This window comes from Giraffa tippelskirchi, chromosome 2 (genome assembly GCF_054371585.1).
Source record: "Giraffa tippelskirchi isolate mGirTip1 chromosome 2, T2T-mGirTip1v1.2.pri, whole genome shotgun sequence".
Taxonomy (NCBI): Eukaryota; Metazoa; Chordata; class Mammalia; order Artiodactyla; family Giraffidae; genus Giraffa; species Giraffa tippelskirchi.
Window position 1 is genome coordinate 219,626,128 of NC_137276.1, and position 11,218 is coordinate 219,637,345.

An 11,218-nucleotide genomic window follows, 5' to 3' on the forward strand; every position below is an offset into this window, starting at 1 on the left:
ATTTTTAGTGCAATAGTCATGGTCTCTTTGTCAACTTTCAAATCCTTTGAAAGAGCTGTACCTTATCCTTAAGGTCACAAACATCTGATGTGAGGTCTTGCCAGCTGCTTGCCCTTTTTGTCCCTTTTTGAATTTGGTCAACATTTTTTGATGGTCTATTACATGATAGGCATTCTAGACAGAAGGCGGACAAAGATAAGACTGACTAGTTCAGGAAGAAGTTGATGACAAATGAATAAATATTCAAGAAATTAATTGATTACTATTGTTTAAATAGATCTGTAGGAAAAATACACAGTACTGTGAAAGTATATAAGGGAGAGCCTAACCCAAGTTTGGCCTTCAGAGAGAATTGTCTCTTGTACCTTTGCTCAGGTTTCTTGGGCTTCCTTATAGCATGGCGACTTCCCAGGTGGCTCAATGGTAAAGAATCTGCCTACCAATGCAGGAGACACAAGAAACGTGGATTCAGTCCCTGGGTCAGAAAGATTCCTTGGAGGAGGAAACGGCAACCCGCCCCAGTATTCTTGCCTGGAAAATTCCATGGACAGAGGAGCCTGGTAGGCTACAGTTCATGGGGCCACAAAGAACTGGACACAACTGAGTGAGCACAGCATAGCATGGCAACTGCTCTAAGAGCATACCTCAAGAGACCAAAGCTGAAGCACATGCATTTTATGATCTAGCCTTGAAATTCACATTGTATTACTTCTGTCATACTCTTGTATAAGGCAGTCACAAGGATACAATCAATTTTAAAGAAAAGCACCATAACTTCATGGGAGAGATGTCATGGTCATCCTATAAGAAAAGCTAGAAAGATAGGAGATATCACTGCAGCCATCTTTGGAAAATACAGTTCACTGTAAGTAAAACAAGAGTAAATCAGTACAAATTTGGATTTAAATCTCTCCTTTTGTTAGACCAGAGATAAAACTCCAAAGAAATACAGAGATCATCCCTGAAATTCTCCAGGCAAGAATATTGGAATGGATTGCCATTTCCTCTTCCAGGGAATCTGCTGGATTCAGGAATCAAACCTGCGTCTCTTATGTCGCCTTCATTTTCAGGCAGTTTCTTTACTATTAGTGCCTCCTAGGAAGCTCAAAAGATACACCATGAGCATAGAAAACCTAGGTCATCACATGTAGATAATGAAGGTAGCATTGTTTTAGGAAATAAATTGCCATTCAAAACCCACCATGATCCAGCTCAAGATCCATCATATTAGCTCTCATCACTGGGTGATACTGATTATTTACATGGCAGTGAAATGTTACGTTTGTACCATTTCCAGAAGTATTTGTGTAAGATGCTTCAAGTTCCTGCAGATTTTGCCACAATTCTCGTACTTAATTGTGAGTGCAAGAGGAAAATGAATGCATTCTGTATGACTTTTTATTAATACTCATAAAGATAGTTTAAATGATCAAAGATATTTGTTTCCAAGTTCCTTTGTCCTGCTGCTCAAGGCAAATTGTTAGAGGCTAGAGCTGTGTTGTATATGTACTATTTTCTCCTCTGGATAGGAAATTGCAACTTGCCATCTCAAGAGGGGCATCAGAGACGTCTCCTAGAAAAGAACTGGTTCACATCCAGGAAGAACCAAATGCTCGGCATTAATGAGAGGGTGGACCAATTAAGACTCTCATCCATGAGGAGATAGCAAATGGTAGTTAAAACGCATAGCTTCTGCTTGGTTCAGAGCACATCTCTACCATTCTTTTGCTTGGTGCCCTTGGGAAAACTAAGTTCTCTCTTACTCAATGTTCTCATCTGTAAAATGAGTGTAGTAATAATAGTACTAGGGTTTTAAGGATTGAATGACTAATATATGTCTATGGTAGATGGTAAGCACTTGATAGAAGTTTGCTGTTATAATACTTAGTTGGTTTTTTTTTTTGGAGAAAAATACAAGGCAACCAGCTTTCTCTTTATTAAATTATTGCACCATTTTTTGATATTGGAGGTGTATCTTTTGCTGTGTGGGAAAAAAACAAATAATGTTGATCATAATGAGGCAGTATCTTTGAATGACCTTGTGGTTGACATGTGAAAATTTTCCTCCACCCTCCCCCTATGGATCAGGAAAAGACTTAAAAACAACTTTATTCTAGATCTTTTAAAGAGGGTTAGAGTGGAAATTTATTTTTAAGAAAAATCTATGTGTTTTATATTTTTTAATATATTATCTCATTTAGTTGTCATACCAGTTCTGAGATTGGTGCTGTAATTTTCTCCTTTCTACATATGGAGGAAAACAACACATGAGATTATGAGAAGAAACAGGAGTAGAGGTTGGGATCTGAAGACCAATCAGTGTGATGTCATTGCAGTGCTGGAGTGGGGTGTGGTGGGCTGGTATGGTATCCCCCTGAGGTTCATTTGAGGTTGGATGGTGTGTGTGCAGAACACCAATGGCCAGAGTCCTTTCCTCATTGTGACCAGCTGCAAAGGTGAATTTATAACAGAAGGACCATTAGCTTTGCCTTCTCTGGGACCTTTTGCCTTTGGGTTACTTAGTTATTTTAGTAGAGCAAAAAGCATGAAAACTCCTTTGATCATATAATTACTAAATTACTTGGCATATGTCTCCCCAAGAGTATAAGACAATGGTATCGTTACAAAACAATGACTTTCTTTTCTTATTCTTTTCATTCCTTTTCTTTTTTCCCTCTCTCCCTTCCTGTCTTCTCCCTTCCTTCCTAGTTAAAGATTCACTTATACAAGTAAGAATAGGTGTCAGTTTATCAAAGGTCATTAGGAATCAATATATTTTTGTTTCAGGACACCTTGCATTGAAGAGGAAATAGTTGAAGGAAATAGCTTTGATTGTGAAAATTTGTCCTCTTGAGGGCTTATTTCTAATCTTTTCAGCTATAGAATGTTATATTGATTTAGGAAATTAATTTTGTGTTTTTAATAACTTGTAATAGAACTATAGTCTTATTAAGAGTAAGATAAGTATGTGGTTTTGAAATTTCTAAAATCTTACATGTGAACAGTTCTTACAGTTGCTCAGTTAACAGACTTTCCTTTTCTATAAATAAAATTGTTTGCAATCTTTTTTCTGTTCTGGGAAGTCTCAAGGACTTTAGTCCCTGGGGACTAAATCTTGGGAAAAATAAAGAAGCAAAATTCCTTTCTGTGAATTTGTGAAGAAGAACATTCAATTATTTAAAAATATATTGATCTGGAAATCATCAAAGAAATAATGTTTATTTGTATTTTAAAAATAAAAGAGACTCGGTGGATATGCATGACACTTTGCTCTAAATTAGCTAAGGAAAATTTGGTAGAGGATGACACAGTATAATTAAAATGTAGGAGGGGGATAACCATGACTCAGTCAGGATAAGAAAATAAATCAAAAGAATAAAGAACTGAAAAGATCTTTTTGTATGTATAAAACTTTTTTTTTTTAAAAAAAAGAACTATGTGACTGGAAGAGAATAGCAGTGAAACATTAAGTGGGAGTATGTGGAAAAGAACAATTGTAGATCAAAAATAGACTATGTACACAGTAGGTATCTGAGCTTTTGATAGTAGATATACTAATATCAGTGGCTCTCCTCTGGTTCCTTTGAATACAAGATTAACAAAACATATTAAAAACAAACATTTACCCTCTCTCAAGCCAATAAAAATGGGAGACAGTTTTTCTACTAAGTCATTTAGTGCTGTGACCAGATGGTTAAAGAAGATCAATTTCAAAAGTTGATTTTCAAATTTTAGAGGAAACTGCTGTTGGTTTTCCGTTTGGTGCACTTTATTTGCATATGAAAATGCTTCCATAATATTGTAGTTCATTTAGTGGGCGAACAGCTTGAATATATATTGTGGCTTTATGGTGCCAAAACAACCACTTGATCTGATAAAATTACAAGTAAATTTGTGGGTGGAGGAGAAAACAGTAATAAATCTGTTATATGTCAACTTGGAGAAAGAAGAAACTATTTGCCTACTCCCCAAAACTCCTCAACTTCTCAAGGGGTTGAATTTACATAATACAGAGAAAAGGTAATGGTATTAGTACATGATTATTGATTCCTCTTGTTAAAAAGAATGTTACTTGTTGCCTTAATTAATTTTTAAAACTGCCAGTAAAATTCTTGAAAAATAATAGACCTATATAAGCACAGTCTGAATATACACCCATATAAAAATTTAACCAGTCTTTGGATACTTGCTCTATCAAGGTGTCTTGCTAAATAGTGAAATAATGATTCAATGCTCTAACCATTTTTTTAAAATGATTGGTTGACCAAATAAGTAAATATCTTCCATCCTGCATACTTGATTACATAGTTCTGTTATTAGAATGAAGAAAAAGACCTTTCTGGTTGTTAGTATCTAAATGATTATTAGGCAGGCACAGCCTCTGTTTATATGTGACTTTGTCTGCAGTGGACACTATTGTTGCTTCTTCAGCATCAATTCCATCCCTTCTTTACAACAGAGGAGCCACTAGTCCAGATAATTGGCATGAGCTCTTGCTTTGGGCTTCCCTGGTGGCTCAGTGGTAGAGAATCTGCCTGCAGTGCAGGAGACGTGGGTTTGATCCCTGGGCTGCAAAGATCCCCTGGGGAAGGAAATGGCAATCCACTCCAGTATTCTTGCCCGGGAAATCCCATGGACAGAGGAACCTGACAGGCTACAGTCCATGGAGTCTCAAAAGAGTTGGACACAACGTAGCAACTGAACAACAACTAGCTTAGAACTGGACTCTGATTGGCTTAGCCCATAGTGCAGTTTCATCACCGTCTTCATAGTGATTGGTTCATATTGGTTCACATGACAAATGAGTTGTTCCAGTCAGCGTGAAGCCCATGGCATTTATTCAAAGCCTGAGAGAACAGTTCTCTCTCCTTCTGGATGGTGTCTCATCTTTATTTGAGGCCTGAAACTGCTATTGTTACTTTCCTGCCGTGAAGAAAGCCAGTCTCGGGATACAGCTGGCACACCAGAGTGGTAAAGCTCATTGAATGATAGAGAATTGAAGCATACCTTGGACATATTGTGAGTTCAATTCCAGACCACCACAATGAAGCAAATATCATGGTAAAGCATTGTACACAATTTATTTGCTTCTCCATAAAATTATGTTTACACTATAGTATGCTCTGGGCTTCCCTGATAGCTCAGTTGGTAAAGAATCCACCTGCAATGCAGGAGACTCTGGTTCAATTCTTGGGTCGGGAAGATCCCCTGGAGAAGGGATAGGCTACCCACTCCAGTATTCTTGGGCTTCCCTGGTGGCTCAGCTGGTAAACAATGTCCCTGCAATGTGGAAGACCTGGGTTCGATCCCTGGGTTGGAAAGATCATCTGGAAAAGGGAAAGGCTACGTGCTGCAGTATTCTGGCCTGGAGAATTCCATGGACTGTATAGTCCTTGGGGCACAAACAGTTGGACACGACTGAGCAACTTTCACTTTCATACTATAGTCTACTAAGTGAGCAAGAGCATTATGTCTAAAAAACAATGAACATGCCTTATATAAGAAAACAGTATATTGCTAAAAAATAAAGCCTTAATAAGTTGTAAATTTTTTTGCAATAGTGATCAAAGATCACAGATCACAGATTACCGTAACAAATACAACAATGAAAAAGTTCAAAATATTTTGAGAATTACCAAAATGTGATGCAGAGACACAAGGTGAGAAAATGTTGTTGGAAAAATGGTGTCAATAGATTTGCTCCATGCATGGTTGCCAAAAACCTTCAGTTTCTAAAAAAAGATAGTACTGGTAAAGTGTGATAAAAGAAGGTGCATAAAAATGAGGTATGTCTGTAGACTGGAGTTCTTATCAAGCCACACCAGAAACCTAAATGTCCTCTGAACTACATGAGCCACTGCATTTCAGTTTAAGCCCGTTTGTGTTGGCTTCTCTATTACTGCGAATACAGTTTTCCTAAGAGATCCACTAACTCAATGGCACCAAGGCCAAGAACTGTTATTGATCGTGGATATGCCTTTCCCCACAAACCTCCGTAAGAGACTTCTTTTCTCTTCCAAAGCTGTTTCTAAGTTGTGATGTGGGATTTAGAGAGGATTAATCAAAGGGTGGAGTAAGTTCTCTGTACTTACATACCTTAGCTTTGGAAAGCCTTCAAATATTTGGATGCCACAAAGTTTATTTATTTTAACCTTTAATTTTGAAAGGCTTATAGACTTACGTGGTGGTGATGGTGGTGGTTTAGTCGCTAGGTCGTGTCTGACACTTGCAACCCATGGACTATGCCAGGGTCCTCTGTCCATGGGATTTCCCAGGGAAGAATACTAGAGTGGTTGCCATTTCCTTCTCTAGGGGATCTTCCTGACCCAGGATCTAACCCGGGTCTCCTGCATTGCAGGCAGATTCTTTACCAACTGATCCAACAGGAAAGACTTATAAGAAGTTGGAAAAATAGTACATAGAATCCCTTAAACCTCTCAGCTTCCTATGGTGAGTGATATCTTATATAACTGTAGTACAATATCCACACAAGAAAATTGGCATAATTTAATAGTATTTATTTATTTTTTACATTGAGCAAAGGTTTGAAGTTCTCTTGCCTCAGAGAAACTTTTCTGGAAAAAAGTAGAGTGGTAGAGAATATTTGCAGAAGAAATATCTGCACTGAGTTCATCTGCTTTCTCCAGAGCCTCCTGAATGGCTATACTGTGAGCATTTCCACAGCCAGCTATTTCTTCTGTGATTCCATGTATGTTGACTTCAAACTTTATCTCACTTCTTTGCAGTACAGTCTTCTTTGTTGGCCAGTTTCCTCTTTTGATTATGCCTTTTAGAAAATGTTAGGTGGGTTCATCACTGGGAAACAAGGATTCGACACAACTACACCTTTTGCTGTCTGTGCATGAACTAAATAATAGATTTATGGTGGCCAATTATTGATAGACTGAAAGAAGTGATTGGTCACTCATTATGATGCTCATCTGTTATTTACACAGTGATTTGTGGACTGAAAAGCTAGAAACAAAGTTTGTACTTTATGTGATTATTTGCAGTAAATATATACTAAAAATAGAGTTTTTAGTAACTAAAATTTGAACAGGGTCATTAGGGACTGATATTATTTAGTTAAACTATGGTAACTGAAATTCATATATGTTGGAACTTTTCAAAGCTAGAACTGCCTACGTAAGCAATGATTGCTAGAAATTTCTCTCTGAGCACTGTTTTAGTTGTATGCTACACATTTTGATACATTGTATTTTTATTTTGTTCACTTTAAATTGCTATGTAATTTTCCTTGAGATTTCCTCTGACCTATGGATTATGTAGGGGTTTGTTGCTTAATTTCTAAGTGTGTAGAATTTTCCCTGTTACAGTTCTGTTATTGATTTCTGGATTAATTTCATTATTTTTAGAAAACATGGTTTATATGATTTAAATTCTTTAAATTTTCCCAAGTTTGTTTTCTAATCCAAGATATAGTCTGTTTTTGTATCTGTTCCAGTTGCAGTTTTAAGAATGTCTATTCTGGTGTTGTTGGGTGGAATGTTTTATAAATGTCACTTAATTATAATTGATTGTGTTGGACAGTTCTTATATAACCTTTCTGACTTTCTACTATTTCTATTGATTGATGGGAGAGTTTTTGTTTTTCCTGTCTTCATTGAGATATAACTGACATATAGCATTATGTAAGTTTAAGGTATGTAATGTGATAATTTGATACACATATATTGTTAAATGATTACCACACTAGAGTTGTTAGTTGACATCTCCATCACCTCACATAATTACTTTTTCCTTTTGGTGATAAGAACATTTAAGACTTACTCTCTTATCAGTTTTCAAGTATGTAGTACTGTTAACTGTAGTTACCATGCTATACCTTGGATCTCTAGGACTTATTTATCTTTTACCTGGAAGTTTGTACCCTTTGACTAGTACCTCCCCATTTCTCCAGACTCCCAGCACCTGGCAACCAGCATTCTGCTTATAAAAGAAGTTTTGAAGTTTTGCAATATACCTGTATATTTGTCTATTTCTTCTTTTAGTTTTGTCAGTTTTTCTTTGTGTATTTTGAAGCTCTGTTCTTAGGTGCATACAGATTTAGGGTTATTTTGTTCCTTTTGGTAAATTGACTCTTTTATCGTTATATGGTTTCCCCCTGGCCTTGGTTAATTTCTTTGCTCTGAAGTCTACTTTTGTATTAAGTCTACCACCCCTGTTTTACTTTGATTAATGTTTATGTGGTATATCTTTACATTTTTACTTTTTAAACTGCAAGGTTCATTACATTTGAATAAGTGTTTTATAAACAGAATATGGATAGGTCATTAAAACAAATCCATTCTGACAATTTTTGTCTTTTAAATTGAGGTCCTTAGATCATTTATACTTAATATGATTATTTATATATTTGAGTTTAATTTGTTATTTGTTTTATTTCTTCCTTTTTATTCCTCTATTTTTCTTTCCCTGCCTCCTCTTATTTTCTTTGAATGTTTTTAATATTTCTTTTTAGTTTGTCTATTGTATGTTTTACTATGTTTCTTTATATAGTTGATTTAGTGATTTCTCTAGAGGTTACACATACTTGACTTTTCATAGTCTACTTGAAACTAATCTTTTCTACCTCAAATGGAATTTCAACACCTTACAACCATATAGACCCTAAAAAAATTTCTTAAGAAAAACAATATTATTGATTTAACTATGCATTGCAGACCCATTCTTATAACTCTTGTATTTCTTAGAAAGACATTACTCAACATATGAATGTTAATATCTAATAAGTTATTAAGGAAATGTATATATTTTATTTTAAAGTCTAAAATAATTATAATGTAACTATTTTAGAAATGATGAATTATATTTTAAAATAATTTCATGTGTGAATAATAGAAATTTATTAATATTGAGCTTATTTATGAGGATAAAATTAAACTTTTATTTTCAAGTTTTTTTCTCTCCAAGTAACTAAATAAATGAGTGAATTAGCAAACATTGAACATAGAAAATAAGTGACAAATCAAACCTTGTTCACAAGACTTCCCTATTGGTACAGTGGATAGGAATGCGCCTGCAAATGCAGGAAGCATGGGTTTGATCCCTGGTCCAGGAAGATTCCACTTGCTGTGGAGCAACTAACCCCATGTGCCACAAATACTAAGCCCACGCTGTAGAGCCTTTGCTTTGCAGCTACTGAAGCCCATGTCCTAGAGCCTGTGCTCCACAGTAAGAAGCCACCTCAATAAGAAGCCCACACTGCAATGCAGAGTAGCCCCCGTTGGTCACAGCTAGAGAAAGCCGGGGCGCAGCAATGAAGACCAATTGCAGCCAAAATAAATTTAGAAAAATAATAATAAAATAAAAATAAAGAGTAAAGAAAAAAAAAATCCTTGTTCACAGAAAGCCTGTCACTTGTGATGCTTATAATTAGTTTCTGGAAAAAAAAATCACCCCATTATTGCTTTTTTTTACATAATTATGAACAAAAATGTTGTCTACCATTTAATGTCTAACAATATTTTAGAGCAGGAATGAAAGTGTTACTTTTATTACAATATCAGGCAATGTTTATATTCTACTTTTTCCATATGTGAAGTGATACTTCTCAGCAACTGTGTGAAGTAGATATTATCCTCATTTTAAACAAGAAAACTGAAAAATGGAGAGCATTTTTGAAGTTCATACACTTTGAGTGGAAGAGGCAGTATTTTGAGTATTTTGGTTTCAGAACCCATAATCTGAACTGTTGTATCATCTGGTTTCTAGAGGAGAGGGCAGTAGTATTTTAATAGTATTTTCATCTTTAGACTTTTTAGAATATACAACTATTACATTAATAAGAAAAAAGAAAGCCAATAGATTATATGAGGTGTGTGTGTGTGTGTGTAAGTGTATGCACATATGTGTATGTAATTTTTGCTCAGAGTAACTCCCAGATAAGGTTAAGGATTTTTTTGTTGGTTCCGTAATGGGAAAAAGATCCCATTAGGCATTAGTAGATTCTAACACTTTGTGTTTACTTTCCGGCTTCACTTTGATCTCTTTAAACACAGATGCATATGCAAATAGCATGAAACTACCATCAAGTACTGAATACCACCTCTGAGAAAGGTCACAGGATTACAGTCTTACAATTTTAATGAGCACAGTCTAAGTTGGCATATCATTATGATCTCTTTGTGGAGGTGATCTTTCCTTGTACAATATTCCATTGTTTTGAGCTGAAGAACTAATGTGCACCAATTATCAGAATTGTTATTTTATTCTTTTATGTCTATTTCTTTCCCACTCTTCTTCAAATGTCATTTTCTGTAAAAGTGGTCTGAAAAAGAGGCTAGGCAAATCAAATAATTGCATGTTGCAATGTTCTGAAAATAAAAAATGACTTTGCTGCTTACAGAATATTGAAAAGGTATTTCTCATTATAGAAGTATAATTTTCTTATTCTGCAGTAGAAAAAATTGAAATAGTTAGCTACTTAATCTTCAAATAATTTGAAAATTCATATGTGATATAGAATGTCTTAATAGTAATTCAAACTTTGGATGGGAAAATGCTCTGTTTGCTTTGTGATGAAAGAAGGTAGATTGTCTTCAACCATTCTTCATAGAATTCCTGTCTCTTTCTAGATACTGACAAAATAAAAAATTATAGCCAGTCCCTTTGTAGCAGTTAAAAATGATTTATTAAGATTTCTGAAACAGAATTTTTTCTGCCATCTAAACTTTATTTTTTATTTTCTACCTATTCTTCCAGTAACTCCCTTAAACTATTTTAGTGTGTTTTTTGTTAGAATTTTGAAGATTGTTTTTATTTTACGGAGGGACACAAGGCTATGGAAGGAGAGTGCCCAGAAATTGGTGGACTTATGCAACTTACTATTTAAATAGGCATTTAAAAAAATAAATCTTGGTACACATTCTTATGTACACAGATAGGAGTTCTAATAGTTCTAATAAGTGCTCAGTAAATAGTATAATGCTGGAAAATGCATAGCAATAGTAGTCTCAGCTAAACTGACCTTCCATATAGTTGTTCTGTCTGCGAAGACAGTCTGTTTGCATAGCTTCACAGAACCTCACTTACCACACACTGCTAAACCTTGAGTCCCAGTGTTTTCATCAGTATTATAATCCAGTGAAATCAAAGATGAAATTATGGCCATAAAATATCACATCTGTATGTATTAATAGATCTGACTTCAACAAAAGAAGCTGAATTTCTTGCAGTTTTCTATTGTACCATCAAG